Genomic DNA, 23,083 nt, shown 5'->3' with positions numbered 1-23,083 from the left:
AATGAGCTCCACACCAATCCGAGGAGATAATCTAGGTAGAGCTTCCTGAAAGAAATGAGAGTTAAAGGGGAAAAAAATAATTGTTTGAAAACCTTGATCTTATGAATGCACATAAAAGCCAAATATGCGCTTCTAGTTTACTCTGAACAAAGTGTGTCCAGCATTTCGAGTCACAATGTTGACGTCCTCCTCAATGATGCGTAAACTTTTCTCTTCAAAATATATATCAACACAACTCCTGAAAATTAAAATCGCTTTAATAAATCCAATTTTAGATTTGTTTTACTGTTTATCACAATCTACGAACACGAGTAATAAATTTTAATCAAACGGCTCTACTTAAAGGCATCGGTGGGCTCAGTCGCCACCACTAGCACACTTTACTGGGCCTAGGGGCTGAGCCAGACCTAATGTCTGCACAATTGCGGGTATTCAGAGCAAACTGACCCAAAAATTATACAAGATCAAAAGTCTCCAGAGCAAACCTCATTATTTTTTTCATATTACATAAATTTAATTATTTTAAAAAACTAAAGTGGGACTTTATTAATATATTATAAAAGAAGTATAAAGAATAAATAAAATAAACTACACAACTGGCACTGGTGAGAAAAAACAAAACAAAATAGAATTTGGGGAGAGTGGTTTCAGTGAGAGACCGGAGTTCCAAAGGCTATAGCTAAAGCTCAATATCAGCAGAAAACTTATCAATCTCTAATCGCTTCTTCTTTCTTCATTGATTTTAGCAATGTTCATCTATATCTTTACTAAACTTCAGAAGATCGTCGGCGATCTCCATCCCCATCAAGTTCTTCACGGAGTAGATCTTTCTTCTGCGATCGGAGTGACTTATGTTATGCCTGTAAATTTAATCGGCGGTTTCAAAACCGTCATTGGTCGACTGATCTGCACTGCGAAGACCCGAGCTGGTTTAAGTCAACGGGCTTTGAACCCGACAAGCTTTCAAATGGGTTATTGGGGCTCGCTTGATCGGACCCAAACGTACTTCCGGTGCCGGATGTCCTGCCCCAGTTTTCGATCAGAAACGCCAAACAAGTCAGGTGGGTTCTACTTTATTACTTCTTCTTCAGAATTTTTCAATAGAAAATTAAAAAAATAATAATAATAAGAAAGAACTGAAAATTTATAGACTATATTATTCTCTCATAACACAACTATGAAATTATTTCATAACTTTAGTAAAGATTTTACATGAAATTGAATAAGAATCCTTAATTGAAGGTTAAAAGATCTCTGAGTTGTTTTGTTTGTTTACATTTTTCAGCTCAGAGATGCGTATGTGAGTTAAGATCTCTGGCTTTGCTTTGACAAAAGGCATCACTACAGAGACGTTGGCATGGACTGATAGATAAAAGACCACTGGTAAAAGTATTTGCATCTGCAAAAGATAGTGCCGCCGTCTCTGTCTCAGGGCAGATTAGTGTTTCAGCGTTTATGTGAGTAAGAATCAGAATCTTATCAATCTTTAAATCTCCATTCATGGGTTTAAACTTTTGTTAATCCTTCTTATGTTTAATCACTTTGTTTGTAGTTTTAGAATCAAATCAAGCCGAGGCGCTTATGGGTTCAATCAGACAATGAATCACCATGCGGCCTCTGTTAATCAGTTGGTTCATCCTTGATTTTGTAGTTATCCAAAAGCACAAACTGAAGCAATTAAAAGTGGGAACTATCAGAAGAAGACTGAAAAATGTAGAATTCAAGTATGGTGAAAAAACCCACTGAAAAATAAAGCGATTAATTCAATATATTGTCAAATCCAACTCGCCCATGCTCATTAAAGAGAGCTACAAAGGACAAGGAAAAGCCTTGGAATATATATTTACATGACAGAAAAGGATCCTTACGGTTATGGGTATTTGTCATTGTGTTGTTGTTGGATTTTCAGGCACCACCAGAGAAGCATAGAGAAGCCACAAACTTGACTAAGAGATCAGAAATCATTCGCTTCACAGATTTCCTCGGTGGGGGGGGGATCACACTTGCCTGCCGAATCCTTGCCGCCATTCCAGATCCGTTGGGCCCAACCGTTGCTGCAACCGGGTTCACCCTCACCGCCATCGACTGCCACTTCCTTGGGGTAGAGTGTCTCCACAACTATGATATCCACTCCTCAAAATGTGTTTTGCTTTAAAGCTTTTCTTAATTGTTTTGAATTGCTTTAAAGCTTTTCTTATATATATAGAGCAGTGCGAAAATACGCGAAATTTGAATTTATTTTAATTGTTTTGAGAAATTTCCTCCAATGAGATTATGAGAGGAAAGCTTGGTAGCCACGTTTTTAAACATTTACTGTAAGACCGGCCAATATCCAAGTGGCCTTTGTCTGTGTAAGGATGGCGTACCCTCTATAATCCCTCTAACTTGTCAGGGTTTCAACAAGTTTGGGCTGTACTGAAACATTACCGAATTCCTCTTCTGGGTAGGGCATATATTTCGCAGAGAATTGCAAATTACCCAATCATATTCCTCTCCATCATTCAAGTTATATTTTGTTTCTTCCCTGATTGTCCCGGTAGGGTCTTTATGGGCACAAGTACATCTGCACCCTGAAGTAGCATTAACTATGTCTAATGGCCATTTGCGCGTCCATCTGTAAGGACAGATCTTAAGTTGTCTAATTATTTTCAGTACTTATTCATATTCCCAAATTGACCTATGTGTCACTTTATTTCACGAAAAAAAAAGCTGTCTTTATAATTTCTTCCTACGGCATGAATTCAATCTCAAAGATGATGAAGAATAATGTACAACAGAAAAAGTATATGTCTAATTTGGGTGAAACTGTTGAATGTTGCATCATTATCATGATTGATGATCATGTTTTCTGTTAATAAGAAATGGATTGAATGAAGTACTATCCTTTTTCAGAAATAGAAATTGCTTTAAAAAACATCAAAAACATTTTCATGCCCATCATTTTCTGGGTTTTGTATAATTTGCCTCATAATAAAATCTTACCATTCTGTGGTAAATTTTATTTTACTCTAAACTTTTGATATGTAATAACTTTAGCCATTGGATATAAAAAATACTACTTGTATTTTATTAATAATGTGAAAATTAGATTAAAGTTTTAAAAAATGTGCAAAATTTCAGGCATTTTGACTAGTAGTTATGGGAACTTTTTCCGCTTTCTCTTGGGAAAGAACAAAACAACATTAAAGAAATTATTCTCTTTATGACAAAGCATTATGTTATTATTAAGAATATGAGATTTACTTGAAGTTTCCAAGCAGCCAATCAATAAATTAAATGAAAACCCTAAATTAAACTGCTCTTTTAATTACAATAAATCTGTAGTTCATGAATTTCAAATAAGATTTTTTTTTTTAACAGTAAAATGTTCTTTTTAATTCACTTACATGAATCAGTTCCTTAGAGTTGTTTTGTTCATGACTTCAAAAGTTGAAGAAGCACACAACTGATTTCCCTATTGATTTGCTTCTGGTGGAAAAGGAAATCATGCAACATTGTGATCAACAAAACGGGATAAACAGTGAAAAAAACACTGAAACAGACATCCACATTTCCAGAAGAAGGTGGCGTTATCTATCTTATGATTCATTGATTCCATTCTTCTTCTACAAGTTAAAAGCTTAATACTTTATTTCAAAGAAGTGGCTTCAAAATATATGAAAAATTTCAGCGTTTCAAACATGGGGCCCCATATGACGAATTGCGCATCAGCCCTCAATGCGTCAAAAACTATCGTCATAAATTAGACATTTATTTAAATTATAAAAAACCTAATTAAAGTTATTTTGAATGGAGAAATTAATCTTACACACCCTCATAGATATGGGTATAGTCTCAGGGACCTAATTATCATTTATTAATTAGTAATATTATGTATATCATTAATATTATTTTATTTTTAATTTAAAATAATTTTAATTATTTAAAAATATTTTTGATTTATATATTTAAAATAATTTATATAATTTTATTATTTATTAATTTCAGGTCGTCAATGATCGGCCGCCACATCATCTTTGGGACCTGATCATTAAAGCCGCCAGTGAAATCCCAGAGCATGATCCAGAAGTCTTTATCATGATTTACTTAGATTCCTGTGTCTGGCAAAAAATTTATTTCACACTGTACTTGGTACTATTTATTTGTTCCTTTCCCCCACAAGGCAATAGTTAATCCAACATGGTCCATCTTGCGATTAGAGTCTGGACATTCCTTTTAATAAAATTAGAATACTGATTAAGCCACCGGATTGCTTAATTAGAGAGGTCTCATCTAATATATGATACACCTGAAATTGATGACTTTTATCGATGTAAGAACAGAGGATGTAGACCAAAGACAAAAGTAGTAGGCTATTTAGGGTGATTCTTAATTACCTTTTATCTATGACTCATGATCGTAGATTATGATCATATTTTTAATATATTTTTGAATCAAAATTTCACAAGACTAATAGAGATTTAAACCTAAATCTTTTTTTTTTATAAATTTTAGTACTCTATTATTTTTGTTGACTTATGAAATTGACTATAATAAGACATTACAATATTAGCAATTAAGTGTTTTTAGGTGGGTATAAAAACTACCCTCTTCTCCATCATTTTGCTACCAAATCATTGACTTTCCCTCTCAAGCATAATATGGTTTTCAAATTTTTCGTTTTTTTCAATTTTCTCTCTTAAATTCTTTTAACAGTTAGTTATTTTACCAAAGATTGTAAAGATTAACAAAAACCTGAGGTTAAAAGGATTTTAAAATCTTAAAATTGAAGGGATCATTTTGATTCTTACATTCAAGGGATCTTGAATTTCTCTTTCTAAATAGGGATTAGAAAAAAAAAAAAAAAAGGGATATATACTCTTGTCTAATTCGGATATATATAATGTTTGTCATTTGGATTTAAGTTTCAGTGTGCAAGCTTGTTAGTTGTGGAATATGGTTTGAATTTATATTGTATTTCACATTTTGTTGTGTGTTATAGTGGATTTGGTGACAATAATTAAACCATGTAAAAATCGGTCTATACCCTTTGTCTTTAAAGCTTATTTTATTTTTCTTTGTATGAGTACATGAAATCGCGATTCAAGTAATTACTTATTAATTATGCTCAAGAATTGTGTAGACAATCAACATATATCATTTAGATGATCAATAAAAAAGAAGCAGCAAAATGAGGATAGGAAAAGTAGAAAAATTTTCCTGGGCCTAGGGGCTGAGCCAGACCTAATGTCAACACAATTGCGAGTATACAGAGCAAACTGACCCAAAAATTATATAAGATCAACGGCTCGGTCATATTTATATGGAGTCAAGTCTTGGAACAGATCGGCCGTTAATATTAATAAAAATAATTTTTTATATTATAATAATTATTTATTTATTTTAATTTTCTTAATAATTATGTGAACAGTAATAAGTTGGGTTTGCCTGGCATGACTGCAACAATACCAAGTCATGCTCTTTTGGATTGGATCAATTTTTTGTGTTTTGGGCTGGACCCCGGCCTATTAGCCATGTCAAGCTGAACCCCAAGGAACTAGATATCTAAAAAGTAGGGTTAGATCCAACTCTAATCAAGTTCGAGCTCAGGGTCATCGAACTCGTTATGCTTGAACTCAAATTCTATTCAAGTTTAGTTCAGTTCGTTTCAAATTCGAGTTTTTAATTAATTCTTTGTTAAAACAACGTTGTTTTAATACATATTGGTCAAAACGATATCATTTTGTATCAAAATTTTTAATTTACAAACTTTGGCAAGCAAGCTTGAGCTCAAAAATATTGGCTCGAACTCGAGCTCGAATTGGTTTAGGGCTAGCTTGTTTTGAGTTTGTTTGAATCGAGTTCAAACTTAAACTCAAATGAATTCAATTCGAATCTAATAGTGCTAAAAAGTAGGCCTCATTATTTTTTTCATATTACATAAATTTAATTATTTTAAAGAAGGAAAAAACCTAAAGTGGGACTTTGTTAATATATTATAAAAGAAGTATAAAGAATAAATAAAATAAACTACACAACTGGCACTGGTGAGAAAAAACCAAAACAAAATAGAATTTTGAGAGAGCAGTTTCAGTGAGACGCCGGAGTTCCAAAGGCTATAGCTAAAGCTCAATATCAGCAGAAAACTTGTAAATCTCTAATCGCTTCTTCCTTCTTCATTGATTTTAGCAATGTTCATCTATATCTTTACTAAACTTCAGAAGATCGTCGGCGACCTCCATCCCCATCAAGTTCTTCACAGAGTAGATCTTTCTTCTGCGATCGGAGTGACTTACGTTATGCCTGTAAATTTAATTGGCGGTTTCAAAACCGTCATTGGTCGACGGATCTGCACTGCGAAGACCCGAGCTGGTTTAAGTCAACGGGCTTTGAACCCGACAAGCTTTCAAATGGGTTATTGGGGCTCGCTTGATCGGACCCAAACGTACTTCTGGTGCCGGATGTCCTGCCCCAGTTTTCGATCAGAAATGCCAAACAAGTCAGGTGGGTTTTACTTTATTACTTCTTCTTCAGAAGTTTTCAATAGAAAATTAAAAAAATAATAATAATAAGAAAGAACTGAAAATTTATAGACTATATTATTCTCTCATAACACAACTATGAAATTATTTCATAACTTTGGTAAAGATTTTACATGAAATTGAATAAGAATCCTTAATTGAAGGTTAAAAGATCTCTGAGTTGTTTTGTTTGTTTACATTTTTCAGCTCAGAGATGCGTATGTGAGTTAAGATCTCTGGCTTTGCTTTGACAAAAGGCATCACTACAGAGACATTGGCATGGACTGATAGATAAAAGACCACTGGTAAAAGTATTTGCATCTGCAAAAGATAGTGCCGCCGTCTCTGTCTCAGGGCAGATTAGTGTTTCAGCGTTTATGTGAGTAAGAATCAGAATCTTATCAATCTTTAAATCTCCATTCATGGGTTTAAACTTCTGTTAATCCTTCTTATGTTTAATCACTTTGTTTGTAGTTTTAGAATCAAATCAAGCCGAGGCGCTTATGGGTTCAATCAGACAATGAATCACCATGCGGCCTCTGTTAATCTTTTGGTTCATCTTTGATTTTGTAGTTATCCAAAAGCACAAACCGAAGCAATTAAAAGTGGGAACTATCAGAAGAAGACTGAAAAATGTAGAATTCAAGTATGGTGAAAAAACCCACTGAAAAATAAAGCGATTAATTCAATATATTGGCAAATCCAACTCGCCCATGTTCATTAAAGAGAGCTACAAAGGACAAGGAAAAGCCTTGGAATATATATTTACATGACAGAAAAGGATCCTTACGGTTATGGGTATTTGTCATTGTGTTGTTGTTGGATTTTCAGGCACCACCAGAGGAGCATAGAGAAGCCGCAAACTTGACTAAGAGATCAAAAATCATTCGCTTCACAGATTTCCTCGGTGGGGGTATCACACTTGCCTGCCGAATCCTTGCCGCCATTCCAGATCCGTTGGGCCCAACCGTTGCTGCAACCGGGTTCAGCCTCACCGCCATCGACTGCCACTTACTTGGAGTAGAGTGTCTTCACAACTATGATATCCACTCCTCAAAATGTGTTCTGCTTTAAAGCTTTTGTTAAATATATATATATATATATATATATATATATATATATATATATATATATATATATATATATATATATATATATATATATATATATATATATATATATATAGAGCTGTGCGAAAATACGCGAAATTTGAATTTATTTTAATTGTTTTGAGAAATTTCCTCCAATGAGATTATGAGAGGAAAGCTTGGGAGCCAAGTTTTTAAACATTTACTTGTCAGGGTTTCAATAAGTTTGGGCTGTACTGAAATATTACCGAATTCCTCTTCTGGGTAGGGCATATATTTCGCAGAGAATTGCAAATTACCCAATCATATTCCTCTCCATCATTCCAGTTATATTTTGTTTCTTCCATGACTGGCCCGGTAGAGTCTTTATGGGCACAAGTACATCTGGACCCTGAAGTAGCATTAACTATGTCCAATGGCCATTTGTGTGTCCATCTGTAAGGACAGATCTTAAGTTGTCTAATTATTTTCAGTACTTATTCATATTCCCAAATTGACCTATGTTTCACTTTATAATTTCTTCCTACAGCTTGAATTCATTCTCAAAGATGATTAAGAATAATGTACAGCAAAAAAAGTATGATATGTCTATTCTTTAATTAGAGAAAAATTTAGTGGATTAACCTCTCATTGATACTTTCTAATTTGGGTCATGATTGATGATCATGTTTTCTGTTAATAAGAAATGGATTGAATGAAGTACTATCCTTTTTCAGAAATAGAAATTGCTTTAAAAAGCAACAAAAACATTTTCATGCCCATCATTTTCTGGGTTTTGTATAATTTGCCTCATAATAAAATCTTACCATTCTGTGGTAAATTTTATTTTACTCTAAACTTTTATATGTAATAACTTAAGCCATTGGATATAAAAAATACTACTTGTTTTAATTCACTTACATGAATCAGTTCCTTAGAGTTGTTTTGTTCTTGACTTCAAAAGATGAAGAAGCACACAACTGATTTCCCTATTGATTTGCTTCTGGTGGAAAAGGAAATCATGCAACATTATGATCAACAAAACGGGGATAAACAGTGAAAAAAACACTGAAACAGACATCCACATTTCCAGAAGAAGGTGGCGTTGTCTGTCTTATGATTCATTGATTCCATTCTTGCTCCACAAGTTAAAAGTTTAATACTTTATTTTAAAAAAGTGGCTTCAAAATATATGAAAAATTTCAGCGTTTCAAACATTGGGCCCCCATATGACGAATTGCGCATCAGCCCTCAATGCATCAAAAACTATCGTCATAAATTTGACATTTATTTAAATTATAAAAAACCTAATTAAAGTTATTTCGAACCAAGAAATTAATTTTACACACTCTCATGGATATGGGTATATTCTCAAGGACCTAATTATCATTTGTTAATGAGTAATATTATGTATTCCATTAATATTATTTTATTTTTAATTTAAAATAATTTTAATTATTTAAAAATATATATTTATTTATATATTTAAAATAAATTTATATAAATTTATTATTTATTAATTTCAGGTCGTTAATGATCAGCCGTCACATCATCTTTGGGACCTGATCATTAAAGCCGCCAATGAAATCCCAGAGCATGATCCAGAAGTCTTCATCATGATTTACTTAAATTTCTGTGTCTGGCATAAAATTTATTTCATACTGTACTTGGTACTATTTATTTGTTCCTTTCCCCCACAAGGCAATAGTTAATCCAACATGGTCCATCTTGCGATTAGAGTTTGGACATTCCTTTTAATAAAATTAGAATACCGATTAAGCCACTCGGATTGCTTAATTAGAGAGATCTCATCTAATATATGATACACCTGAAATTGATGACTTTTATTGATGTAGAACAGAGGACGTAGACCAAAGACAAAAGCAGTAGGCTATTTAGGGTGATTCTTAATTATCTTTTACTCACGAATAATGATTGTAGATTACAGTTTTATTTTTAATATATTTTTGAATCAAAATTTTATAAGAGTAACAGAAATTCAAACTTAAATCTTTTTCTTATAAATTTTAGTATTCTACTACTTTTATTAACCTATAAAGTTGATCATAATAAGATATTAAAATATTAACAATCAAGTGTTTTTAGGTTGATATATAAACTACTCTCTTCTTCATCATTTTGCTACCAAATCATTGACTTTCCCTCTTAAGTATAATATGGTTTTCAAATTTTTCATTTAAGTTCTCATTTCTTTCAATTTTCTCTTTTAAATTTCTTCAACAGTTAATTATTTTACTAAAGATTGTAAAGACTGAAGTTGAAAGGATTTTAAAATCTTAAAACTGAAGGGATCATTTTGATTCTTACATTCAAGGGATCTTAAACTTCTCTTTCTAAGTAGGGGATTAGAAGAAAAAAGTGGGATATATACTCTTGTCTAATTCGGATATGTATAATGTTTGTCATTTGGATATAAGTTTCAGTGTGCAAGCTTATTAGTTGTGGAATATGATTTGAACTTATATTGTATTTCACATTTTGTTGTGTGTTATAGTGGATTTGGTGACAATAATTGAACCATGTAGAAATCAAACTATCCCTTTGCCTTGAAAGCTTATTGTATTTTTCATTGTATAAGTTCATGAAATCGCGTTTCAAGTAATTACTTATTAATTATGCTCATGAATTGTGTAGACAATCAACATGTATCATTTACATGATCAATAAAAAAAGAAGCAACAAAATGAGGATAGAAAAAGTAGAAAAATTTTGTAAAAACAATTCAATTTAGTAATTCATGATAAGAATATCGATTGATGTGTAAAAAAAGAAAACCCTAAATTTAGGTAAGTAATTAACAATAACAATTAATAATAGTTTTTTGTGTTTCAATTGAAACAATGGGTCAGATTTTAATGCATTATATGTATTTGGTAAATTTGCTACTTCTTAATTTGAAATAGCCTACCCTAAGAAAAATAAAAAATGAAACTTTATATATATATTTTTTATTTTTTGCTAACCGGGAATCCTACCCAACTTTACCCATCAAACAAATTTTAGAAAATAGTTATAAGACGTACAACCACTATACCAAATACATTAGGATTTCACTTTTATGAATCATTCTATTCCCAACTTCAATGTTAGAGTTCAATTTATTTCCAAAGAGGACTGAAAAATCTTCATCTAAAAGGTGCCTATAAGTGGTTTCTTTTTCACCTCTGATATGATGAATCATGTAAATCTCACAAATTAGATTCATCCAATATGGTAAACTTTTGTTGCATTCTATTTTTATTGGTACATTCTAATCCCTTTCATCATTAAATTTTCTCTTTTAAGCATAGCTTGAATTAGTACTCTAAGGTTCTTTCTTTTAGTAACTTTTGACTGGTCTATCTCTGGAAGATGAAACTTTGTTGCTTAAAGGGCCAATGCCGACAACTAGGACCTCATCCCCAAATGGGTGTTCCTCGCCTCATCTATTTTATTTGTCTTTGAATCTTCAAAATATTACAACTCAAAATTGACCATTGTAAAGCCTAAAGGATAAATGTAAAGGTTTCATATATAACACAAAAGAGATTAAGGTCTCTTTTGAAAATAAATATATCATAATCAAATTTTTAACTTACATAATTTAAAGATTTATGACAAAAAAAAAAAGGAAATAGAGTTTTTTTTATTAATTTTTATGAGATGTCAAAAAAACTATAAACATAAATACGAATGATCCCTAAAGTTAATGATAGTAAGAAAAAATGAATAGTTGTGATTGGTTCAAATTCTTTGAAGTTATTGACATATGTATTTATTTGATGTTATCTTATTAGGTAATGTACGTAATTTGGTTTGGTTAATTTGAAAATTTTTTAAATTAAATTTAAAAAATAAAGGTTTAACAAAATTTCAAACTAAATGAAACCATTTAGTGCAATTTGAATTAAGGTTTAGTCCTGTAAACTATTTTCAAAAATAAACAAAATAACAAAAATTAATGCATACTGTGTACCCGAGTGTTTGTCAAACATTTGTCACCCGATTAGGCAAATGATGGTGCTTTAAGATTTGAAGAATTCATGCTCCTTTTTCAAACTTTATGGCTACTAAAAGATAAACATTTTAAATTATAGATAATTTACTACGAAAAAAATAATATTATGTATATCTAATTTTAACTATTTAATTATGTATATGGATAATGTGATATTCCAACACAACTCTTGAATATATAAATAAATCTATCTCAAGGATGAGATTTTATTTTTTTAATTTAATTTAATGTTTGCTTTATATTTAAAACGCTTTATGAAATCCAATTTTAAAATTTGTTTTACTTGGTTATGCACATTGCACACTCAGACAGTCTCCAGATATGGGGAATAAATTAGCAATCAAATGGCTATTTTTTCATATTAGATAAATTTAATTATTTTAATGGGGAAAAAAATAAATAAAGTGGGACTTTATTAATTGGTTATAAAAGAAGAATAAAGAATAAATATAATAAAGTACACAACTGGAACTGGTGAGAAAAAAATCAGGACAAAATAGATTTTTCAGAGTAGTTACAGTGAGAAACCGGAGTTCAGTTCCGAAGCACAAACGAGGGTATATGGCTAAAGCTCAATATCAGCAGAAAGCTTCAAAATCTCTAATCGCTTCTTCTTTCTTCGTTGATTTTAGCAATCTGCATCTATATCTTTAATAAACTTCAGAAGATCGTCAGAGATCTCCATCCCCATCAAGTTCTTCACAGAGTAGATCTTTCTTCTGGGCTTTTCTTCTGAGATCGGAGTGACTTACGTTATGCCTGTAAATGTAATTGGCGGTTTCAAAACCGTCATTGGTCGACGGATCTGAACTGCAGAGACTCGAGCTGGTTTAAGTCAACGGGCTTTGGACCCGACAGGCTTTCGAATGGGTTATTGGGGCTCTTTTGACAGGACCCAAATCTACTGCCCGTGCCCGATGTCCTGCCTCAGTTTTGGGTCGGAAAGTCCAAACAAGCCAGGTTGGTTGTTTTTCTTCTGTCATAACTATTATCTCATAAATTTGGTAGAGATTTTACATGAAATTGAATAAGAATCCTTGATTGAAGGTTAAAAGATCTTTGAATTGCTTTGTTTATTTACATTTTTCAGCTCAGAGATGCGTAGGTGAGTTAAGAAGCTGGCTTTGCTATGACAAAAGACATCACTAGTAAAGACATTGGCATGGACTGATAGAGAAAAGACCCTTGAAAAAAGTATTTGCATCTGCAAAAGCTAGTGGCGTCGTCTCTGTCTCAGGGCAGAGTACCGTTTCACCGTTTATATGAGTAAGAATCAGAATTTTATCAAATCTTTAAATCTCCATTCACGGGTTTAAACTTTTATCAATCCTTCTTATGTTTAATCGCTTTGGTGGTAGTTTGGGAATCAAAACAAGCCGAAGCGTTTACGGGTTCAATTAGACAATGAATCACCACGCGGCCTCTGTTAAATCAATTGGTTCATCTTGATTTTGCAGTTATCCAAAAGCACAAATTGAAGAAATGAAAAGGTATGATCTTTCACAAGAAGATTGAAAACTGTAGAATTCAAGTATGGTGAAAAACCCACTGAAAAATAAAGCGATCAATTCAATATATTATCAAATCCAACTCGTCCATGCTGATACAAAGAGTTACAGAAGATTAAAAAAGGATCATCACAGTTATAGGTATTTGTCGTTGTGTTGTTGTTGGATTTTCAGGTACCACCAGAGGAGCATAGAGAGGCCACGAACTTGACTAGGAGATCAAAAATCCTTCGCTTCACAAGTTTCCTCGGTGGGGGGATCACACTTGCCGGCTTCGCCTTGAACAACGGCTGAATCCGAGCCGCCATTCCGGATCCGTTGGGCAGAACCGTCGCTCCAACCGGGTTCACCTTCTTCGCCATCGACTGCCGCTTCCTTCTTCGAGTAGAGTGCTTCCAAACTATGATATCTACTTCTCAAAACGTGTTGTGCTTTTAAGCTTTTTTTTTAAAGATAAATATATAGCCGTGCGAAAATAAAAGAATTTTGAATTTATTTTAATTGTTTTGGGAAATTCCTCCGGTGAGAGGAACCCTTGCGGACCAAGGGTGGGTCTTTTTCTAGTCCCTCATCCGTAAATATTTTGTTTTGAGAAGGCAACAAATATGTCTTACATGATCGGCTAATTCGAGCCTTCCTGGGCACGACACAAGTACACGTTGACCCTGAAGTGGCATTATCTGTCCATCTGTAAAGACAAATCTTAACTGTCTTCATTCTTCTCAAAACTTAATCATATTTCTTAATTGACAAATGGTCACTTTATTTCACAAATTATATATATATATATATACACACTTTCTGGCAAGCATTCCACAACATGAATCTGATCTCAAAGATGAAGAATAATTTTATTTTTTTGATAATTGAGAACTCTATTCAAATTAGTTGAATATATAAATTGGAAACATGTTACAATCAGGAAAATCAGGATTTTCATAATATTAAATAATAATTATTACGTTTTCATAAAAATATAAAATTTAATCTTGAGCAGGTTGACTTTTTTTCTACAATTTAATTGGTTCTAAAAATAATAAAAATATAAAATTATCCGCCGACCACTTCCCAGTCAACATTGAATTCAGTTTTTAGCCGCAGGTGTGTTGCGGGCTGCATTTATATATTGTTTTCCTTGTTGGTTGACACCTTGCTGTGGAAGGGGCAGTTAAGTAATCGTTTCATTCTAAATAAAATTTAATAAAAATATATAATCATTGAGTTTAGTTAAAAATAATTTTAAAAAATATTAATATATTATTTTATTTTAAGATTATTAAGAATAATTATTTTAAAATATTTTTATATTATTTATTATATTAATTAAAAATAAAGTTATTTCTGTTATTAAAATGTAATTATAATACAATTAAAATTATATTAATAATTTTTTAATATCTAAATATTATTCATCATATCATAATAAATTATTCATTATTTATAAATTAAACAAATTAACACAAATAATAAAATATATATTATTAGTGTAATATTTATTTACCCCCCGTCAAACGCTCCTTAAACTTACAATGGAGAACAATTTCAGCCACTTGAGATAAAAAATTCTACTTGTATTTTATTATTAAAGTGGAAATTATTTAAATTCAATAATTTCCGATAATCATTGTCCACTTTCTTACAATAATTATCCTTCACAGTAAAAAAAAAAAAATTAACATAATAGTGTTTTTATTTTCGAATTTGTGGTGGTCCTCCTCCTGTTCCATAATTATAAATAATCGTCACAAATTCCTTTCACTGCCTGTTTTTTTCTTACTTTGAATTGGGTTCCCATGGTCGTAATTTTTATTTTATTTTCAATTATTCAGGTTAAAAGTCTTTGAGTAACACATTGGTCAACTTTATTTTTGTATTTGTGTGCTCAATTGTGACCCAAAATATGAAGTTATGGAAACTTTTTTCACTTTTTCTCAGGAAAGAAAAGAAAACATTGAAGAAATTATTCATTTTTCTTTGACCAACCATTATATTAATATTTAGAACTAATAATATATGGTTGATATGAGATTTAGTTGAGGCTGCGTGACTACCTGTACATTTAAAAATTTAAACCACATGGGTTCAGCAATTGACTGCTTTAAAATATATATATTTACTTAATATTTTTTATATCTCCACCTCCTGAAAAAGACTGTTATATGTTTTCCCAGCAGCCAATCAAGAAGATGAAAACCTAAACAAGAAATCTTTATGGTCACTTTATTTCACAAAAAAATATTTAAAAAAATTGCTTTCCGACAAGCATTCTACCACATGAATCCGATCTCAAAGATGATGGATGAATAAAATTAAATATCACGTTTCCGTAATTTAAAGCAGATGTACAACAAAAAAGTTTGATTTGTCGATTCTTTAATCTTAATTAACAAGATTTAATTAGTGACAAATTTAGTGGATCAACCGCTAACCAATAAATTTAATTTGGGCATGTAGTACATAATCAAGATCATATTTTTTTTTTTTTAAAATAGAAATTGCTTGAAAAAAAAAATACAACAACAATACCAAATTTCATGCCTATCATTTTCTGGGTTTTGTATAATTTGACTCAAAAGCCAGAATTATTCTATGTATAAGACTCTGAATTTGACGAAAAATTTCTTCCTCAATTTATTTGTTTTTATCAATGATTGAAAAACCGAACTGGACCGGCCGGTTTGACCGGTTTAACCGTGACCCGGTACCGTAGACGGTTTATATAATGGATAAAACCATTTTAGAGTAAAAATCAAGTTGGACCGCAGTTGAACCACCGGTTCACGGTCAAACCTAGTTTAGCGGTTCACTGTTCAATATTTTTATTTAAAAGTGAACAGTTTTCTTCTTTCTTTTTTTTCTTCTTTCATGTTGTGAAGTTTTGGCTGCCGGTGACTTATTCTAACTTCATCCCAACAGTTGATCTTTTGCCGACGACATTTAGAAGACTATTGCCGACGACGACAACAGTTGACGACGATAAGGACACTACTGAATATTAGTTTCGATCAAAGGTATAGACAACAACAAATGTTAATATCTGTATTTGTTGTTGCTATCGACGATATCGCAGGCTGGACGACAAATTCCCATGCTACAGTAACCAACGATTGTACTCCAACAATACCGACAACAGACTAATCATTGTAAGGTTGTGTAATTTTGATTTAAATTTTTTTCGTTTGAACGTATAAATTTTTTTCTGTTTGAATGTATAAACTGAGAGCTGGAAAAGTGCATTCTGAAAAAGTAAAAGTAAACTGTTTATATTTATTTTGAATTGCTGCAACAGTGACACTTTATATTTGTATTCTTTTGTCAAAACTTGTAACAGTAAGCTTTTGTTTTCTTTTGGTTAATTAATGCACAACAACCCAGCAAAATCATCATCATGTTTATTTGTTTTTGTAATTCAAATTGGTTGATTTTATATTTTATTTAATACATATATTAGATTTCTGATTTGTTTGAGTGTTCAATAATTAATAGTGTATGTGTTTGTAGAATTAGATTTGTTTAATGCATATGTTTTGTTTTGATGCAAAGTTATTTATTATTACTTATTAGATTTATGTTCAATAATACTTTGTTAATTGTAAAAACTGAAAAGTATGCACAGTATAAAATTTACTGTATAAAGCTCATATAATTACTAATTAGACATAATATTTTTAGGTTTTTACATAAAACTGTAATTTCGGTTCAATCGACCAGTTCAAACGGTCTAATCAATTCGATCAAAATCAATACCTAAAACGATTTTTATCCTGATCCGATTTTGAAATCCTTGATTTTTATTATTTGGCTAATTAAGACCTGCAGCAGGTTCAATGTAAGCCTATAGGTGCAATAAATGAGCATTTAATTGGTTCACCGACCACCTCCCAGTCAACCCGCACGGGTGTTGGGGGCTCAATGTGTTTGAAGTCTTCCAATGTGGAAGGAGCAGTAGTAGAGAATTAATCATTCCATGTTAAAAACATTTTGGGGTGGAGTAACATTTGTTGTAGTTGTGGTTTTATAAAATTAAATAATTAAATAGTTTAATATTAGTTTGTAAATAGATTTAAATGATTAATAAAGATAATATATTTAAAAGATATTAGTTTAGGTAGACAGTTTAATGTGAGTCTTTAGTGATTAGACCTTTAATAGGAGAATCCAAATAATTTCTTATAAACAGGTTAGGTCCTACATCAAAGCTTAATTTTTAATACGTTTACTCATTCAAAGCCGTCATAGGGAGGTTTCTAGAGTTGAAGACCTGTCATAACAAATCTTCAAGTTTTAAGTGGAATTATGAAGATCTTTGGTTTTAGAGATATAACTCAAACAGGTTTTTCTATAACCCTAATTATTAATTTTATGTTCAATTTAATATAAGAATTCAATATTATATATTCTATGCATGTTTGGATTAATTATGTTCTTAATTAAAGTTTTACATGTGGTATCAAAGTCAATTAACATAGATATAAAATCTGGATTTATGAGAATTAAAATTAGGGTTGTTTTCTTAAAATTCAGTTAGGGTTTATTATGATGATTATTATTTTTGTTTAATTATTATCTTGATCAAAGTATACATTATAGAATAAACCCTAAGCAATCCGTAATAGTGGACGTTAGCAGCTGCCGACGTGAGTCGCGGCAACCACGACGACCTTTCCCTGTGACTGGAGACTGTTGGCGATCTTTCCCATTCTTTTTTTTTTTCTAGTTTTCTTGTTTCGCTTGCTGTTGTGTAATAACGATCGGATTCTATCGTCGGCATCCATCTTGACACCAGAATCTTGATGGAAATCAGATATATTGTAGTATGCGATTGAATTGATAGCAGGTGGTGGTAGAATCAAGCGGTAGAGATCATGAATTTTAGCGATTAGGGTTTCTAAATATCACAGGTCAGATCCAGGTTTTCCTAACTCGATTATCCAACTCGTAAGGTCAAATAACCCGTTTGACCTGAACTGCATATGAGTTTGGTCAAACCGAGTCGTAATCTCATGATTGATGTATAAATGTCAATATACATCAACAATGCTCATGATTGACATTAATACTTACAACCATTTCCATAATTTAAAGCGAATGTACAACGAAAAAGTATGATATGTCTATTCTTTAATTAGAGATAAATTTAGTGGATTAACCTCTCATTGATACTACTAATTTGGGTGAAACAGTTAAATGTTGCATCATTATCATGATTGATGATCATGTTTTCTGTTAATAAGAAAAGGATTGAATGAAGTACTGTCCTTTGTCAGAAATAGAAATTGCTTTAAAAAACAACAAAAGCATTTTCATGCCCATCATTTTCTGGGTTTTTTATAATTTGCCTCAAAAGCCAGAATTCATTTTTAAAATCTATCTTACCATTCTGTGGTAAATTTTATTTTACTCTAAACTTTTGATATGTAAAAACTTTAGCCATTGGATATAAAAAATACTACTTGTATTTTATTAATAATGTGAAAATTAGATTAAAGTTTAAAAAAAATGTGCAAAATATTGTGCAAAAAATACTACCATTCTGGGTTTGAACGGCATGCCCATGATCCAACATTTTCAGGCATTTTGACAAGCAGTTATGGGAACTTTTTCCGCTTTCTCTTGGGAAAGAACAAAACAACATTAAAGAAATTATTGTTTTTATGACATAGCATTATGTTATTATTAAGAATATGAGATTTACTTGAAGTTTCCAGGCAGCCAATCAAGAAATTAAATGAAAACCCTAAATTAAACTGCTCTTTTAATTACAATAAATCTATAGTTCATGAATTTCAAATCAGATTTTTTTTTTTTTACAGTAAAATGTTCTTTTTAATTCACTTACATGAATCAGTTCCTTAGAGTTGTTTTGTTCATGACTTCAAAAGATGAAGAAGCACACAACTGATTTCCCTATTGATTCCATTCTTGTTCCACAAGTTAAAAGTTTAATACTTTATTTTAAAAAAGTGGCTTCAAAATATATGAAAATTTTCAGCGTTTCAAACATTGGGCCCCCATATGACGAATTGCGCATCAGCCCTCAATGCATCAAAAACTATAGTCATAAATTTGATATTTATTTAAATTATAAAAAACCTAATTAAAGTTATTTCGAACGAAGAAATTAATCTTACACACTCTCATGGATATGGGTATATTCTCAAGGACCTAATTATCATTTGTTAATGAGTTATATTATGTATTCCATTAATATTATTTTATTTTTAATTTAAAATAATTTTAATTATTTAAAAATATATATTTATTTATATATTTAAAATAAAATTATATAATTTTATTATTTATTAATTTCAGGTCGTTAACGATCGGCAGTCACATCATCTTTGGGACCTGATCATTAAAGCCACCAATGAAATCCCAGAGCATGATCCAGAAGTCTTTATCATGATTTACTTAGATTTCTGTGTCTGGCATAAAATTTATTTCACACTGTACTTGGTACTATTTTATTTGTTCCATTCCCCCACAAGGCAATAGTTAATCCAACATGGTCCATCTTGCGATTACCGTTTGGACATTCCTTTTAATAAAATTAGAACACCGATTAAGCCACTCGGATTGCTTAATTAGAGAGATCTCATCTAATATATGATACACCTGAAATTGATGACTTTTATCGATGTAGAACAAAGAATGTAGACCAAAGACAAAAGTAGTAGGTTATTTAGGTTGATTCTTAATTACCTTTTACTCACGAATCATGATGGTAGATTATGATCCTATTTTTAATATATTTTTTAATCAAAATTTTATAAGAATACTAGAGATTCAAATCCAAATCTTTTTTTTACAAATTTTAGTACTCTACAACTTTTATTGACTTATAAAGTTGATCATAATAAGATAATAAAATATTTGCAATTAAGTGTTTTTAGGTTGATATATAAACTATCCTCTTCTCCATCATTTTGCTACCAAATCATTGACTTTACCTCTCAAGTATAACATGGTTTTCAAATTTTTCGTTTAAGTTTTCATTTCTTTCTATTTTCTCTCTTAAATTATTTTAACAATTAGTTATTTTACTAAAGATTGTAAAGACTAACGAAGATTTGAGGTTGAAAGGATTTTAAAATCTTAAAAATGAAGAGATCATTTTGATTCTTACATTCAGGGGATCTTGAACTTCTCTTTCTAAGCAGGGGATGAGAAAAAAAAGTGGGATATATACTCTTGTCTAATTCGGATATGTATAATGTTTGTCATTTGGATTTAAGTTTTAGTGTGGAAGCTTGTTAGTTGTGGAATATGATTTGAACTTATATTGTATTTCACATTTTGTTGTGTGTTATAGTGAATTTTGTGACAATAATTGAACTATGTAAAAATCGAACTACCCCTTTGTCTTTAAAGTTTATTTTATTTTTCATTGTATGATTACATGAAATTGTGTTTCAAGTAATTACTTTTTAATTATGCTCATGAATTGTGTAGTCAATCAACATGTATCATTTACATGATCAATAAAAACGAAGCAACAAAATGAGGATAGAAAAAGTAGAAAAATTTTATGAAAACAATTCAATTTAGTAATTTAGGATAGGAATATCGACTGATGTGTAAAAGAAGAAAACCCTAAGTTTAGGTAAGTAATTAACAATAACAATTAATAATAGTTTTTTGTGTTTCAATTGAAACAATGGGTCAAATTTTAATGCATTATATGTATTTGGTAAATTTGCTTCTTCTTAACTTGAAATAGCCTAACCTAAGAAAAATAAAAAATGAAGCTTTATATATACATTTTTTTTTTTATAACCGGGAATCCTACCCAACTTTACCCATCAAACAAATTTTAGAAAATAGTTATCAAACTTACAACTACTATACCGAATACATTGGAGTTTCACTTTTATGAATCATTCTATTTCTAACTTCAATGTTAGAGTTCAATTTATTTTCAAAGAGGACTTAAAAATTTCCATCTAAAAGATGCCTATAAGTGGTTTCTTTTTTACCTCTGATATGATGAATCATGTAAATCTCACAAATTAGATTCATCCAATACGGTAAACTTTTGTTGCATTCTGTTTTTATTGGTACATTCTAATCCCTTTCATCATTAAATTTTCTCTTTTAAGCATAGTTTGGATTAATACTTTGGGTTCTTTCTTTTAGTTACTTTTGACTGGCCTTTCTCTGAAAGATGAAACTTTGTTGCTTAATGGGCCAACACCGACAACTAGGACCTCATCCCCAAATGGGTGTTCTTCCCGTCATCTATTTTATTTGTCTTTGAATCTTCGAAATCTTATAACTCAAAATTGACCATTGTAAAGCCTAAAGGATAAAAGTAAAGGTTTCATATATAAGAGAAAAAAGATTAAAGTCTTTTCTGAAAATAGACAAATCATAATCAAACTTTTAACTTACATGATTTAAATACTTATAACAAAAAAAGAAAATAGAGTTTTTTTAATTAATTTTTACGAGATGACGAAAAAACCATAAACATAAATACGAATGATTCCTAAAGTTAATGATAATGAGAGAGAATGAATAGTTGTGATTGGTTCAAGTTCATTGAAGTTATTGACATATGTATCTATTTAATGTTATCTTATTAGGTTATATACGTAATTTGGTTTGGTTAATTTGAAAATTTTTTAAATTAAATTGAAAAAATAAAGGTTTAACAAAGTTTCAAACTAAATCAACCCATTTAGTGGAATTTGAATTAAGGTTTAGTCCTATAAACTATTTTCAAAAATAAACAAAATAACAAAAATTAATGCATACTGTGTACTTGAGTGTTTGTCAAACATTTGTGACCCGATTAGGCAAATGATGGTGCTTTAAGATAAACATTTTTAATTATAGATAATTTATTACAGAAAAAATAATATTATGTGTATCTAATTTTAACTATTTAATTTTGTATATGTATAATGTGATATTTTCAAATTGTAGACTTTTTTCTAAAAATTTTAAACCGAATTGACTAATATTTTTTCGACACAAAGAAAATTAAATTTCAACTTTCAAATAGTTTGATCAGATTTTTCAATTTAGACTTTTTTTTTTTACACATTTCTAACATTGCCATGACCAACATAGGTCACACCATCTATTTCAAGCCTAGTTAGTAAATACGGGAACGAGATAAAAATGGTATTGGAATTATACAAATAGAATATAATAAATGGTGAAAAATATATTTGTAAAAAAATCATAAAATTTAGATACGGAACGTATATATATAAGTTTAATATAATATATCATCAATAATATATCTTTAAAAATACGATAACATTAATCATAATTTTACATTTTTTTATATATTTTTTGGTTAATAATTCAAATATAAAGTATCTAATTAACTATGAAATCGAATATAACATAATATATAACTAAAATTTAATTATCATAAAAAATTATAATGAGAGATTAAAAATTTGGATGACCAAAAATTGAATTTTTTATTTTATATAATTTTGGAATTATGATAATTAATTAAAAATACAAAAAATATTTTTATATTTAAAATATTTATAAAAAACAGAAAACATAAAAAAAATGATAAAAATATGTTTTTAGTATAAAAAAAAATAAAATAAGTATTTAATATATTTTTTATTCAAAAATTTGGAATAACATAATTAAAAAGTGAATTAAAGAAAAACACGTATCACCTCCTTAATGATTCTTGAAGATATATTCCAACACAAACTCTTGAATATATAAATAAATATATCTCAAGGATGAGATTTTATTTTTTTAAAAATTTAATTTAATGTTTGCTTTATATTTAAAACGCTTTATGAAATCCAATTTTAAAATTTGTTTTACTTGGTTATGCACATTGCACAGTCAGACAGTCTCCAGATATGGGGAATAAATTAGCAATCAAATGGCTATTTTTTCATATTAGATAAATTTAATTATTTTAAAGGGGAAAAAAATAAATAAAGTGGGACTTTATTATTTGGTTATAAAAGAAGAATAAAAAATAAATATAATAAAGTACACAAC

General features: G+C 30.3%; 3 long non-coding RNA genes across 7 annotated transcripts; all 3 read left to right on the top strand.

The window, feature by feature from the left end:
• The first annotated feature begins 597 nt into the window (after window positions 1–597).
• LOC123229092 lies at window positions 598–2,697 on the top strand. Of its 2 annotated transcripts, none has more exons than XR_006504795.1 (3): window positions 598–1,061; window positions 1,286–1,457; window positions 1,553–2,697. It is a non-coding gene; the product is annotated as an uncharacterized LOC123229092 (long non-coding RNA). The 2 variants fall into 2 exon arrangements; XR_006504796.1 differs by having other exon boundaries at window positions 1,286–1,461.
• A 3,326-nt stretch (window positions 2,698–6,023) lies between these two features.
• On the top strand, window positions 6,024–7,606 carry LOC123229956. 3 transcript variants are annotated; one of them, XR_006504989.1, is made up of 4 exons: window positions 6,024–6,128; window positions 6,201–6,483; window positions 6,708–6,879; window positions 6,975–7,606. It is a non-coding gene; the product is annotated as an uncharacterized LOC123229956 (long non-coding RNA). The 3 variants fall into 3 exon arrangements; XR_006504987.1 differs by having other exon boundaries at window positions 6,024–6,483; XR_006504988.1 differs by having other exon boundaries at window positions 6,024–6,483; window positions 6,708–6,883.
• Window positions 7,607–12,069: 4,463 nt separating this feature from the next.
• Window positions 12,070–13,635, top strand: LOC123229210. Of its 2 annotated transcripts, XR_006504813.1 has the most exons (4): window positions 12,070–12,545; window positions 12,676–12,851; window positions 12,944–13,075; window positions 13,268–13,635. It is a non-coding gene; the product is annotated as an uncharacterized LOC123229210 (long non-coding RNA). The 2 variants fall into 2 exon arrangements; XR_006504812.1 differs by having other exon boundaries at window positions 12,944–13,635.
• The last annotated feature ends 9,448 nt before the right edge of the window (window positions 13,636–23,083 follow it).

The sequence above is a fragment of the Mangifera indica genome, chromosome 11 (assembly GCF_011075055.1).
Source record: "Mangifera indica cultivar Alphonso chromosome 11, CATAS_Mindica_2.1, whole genome shotgun sequence".
Taxonomy (NCBI): Eukaryota; Viridiplantae; Streptophyta; class Magnoliopsida; order Sapindales; family Anacardiaceae; genus Mangifera; species Mangifera indica.
Note: the sequence above shows the minus strand (reverse complement) of the source record. Positions and strands in the feature narration are given on the sequence as shown.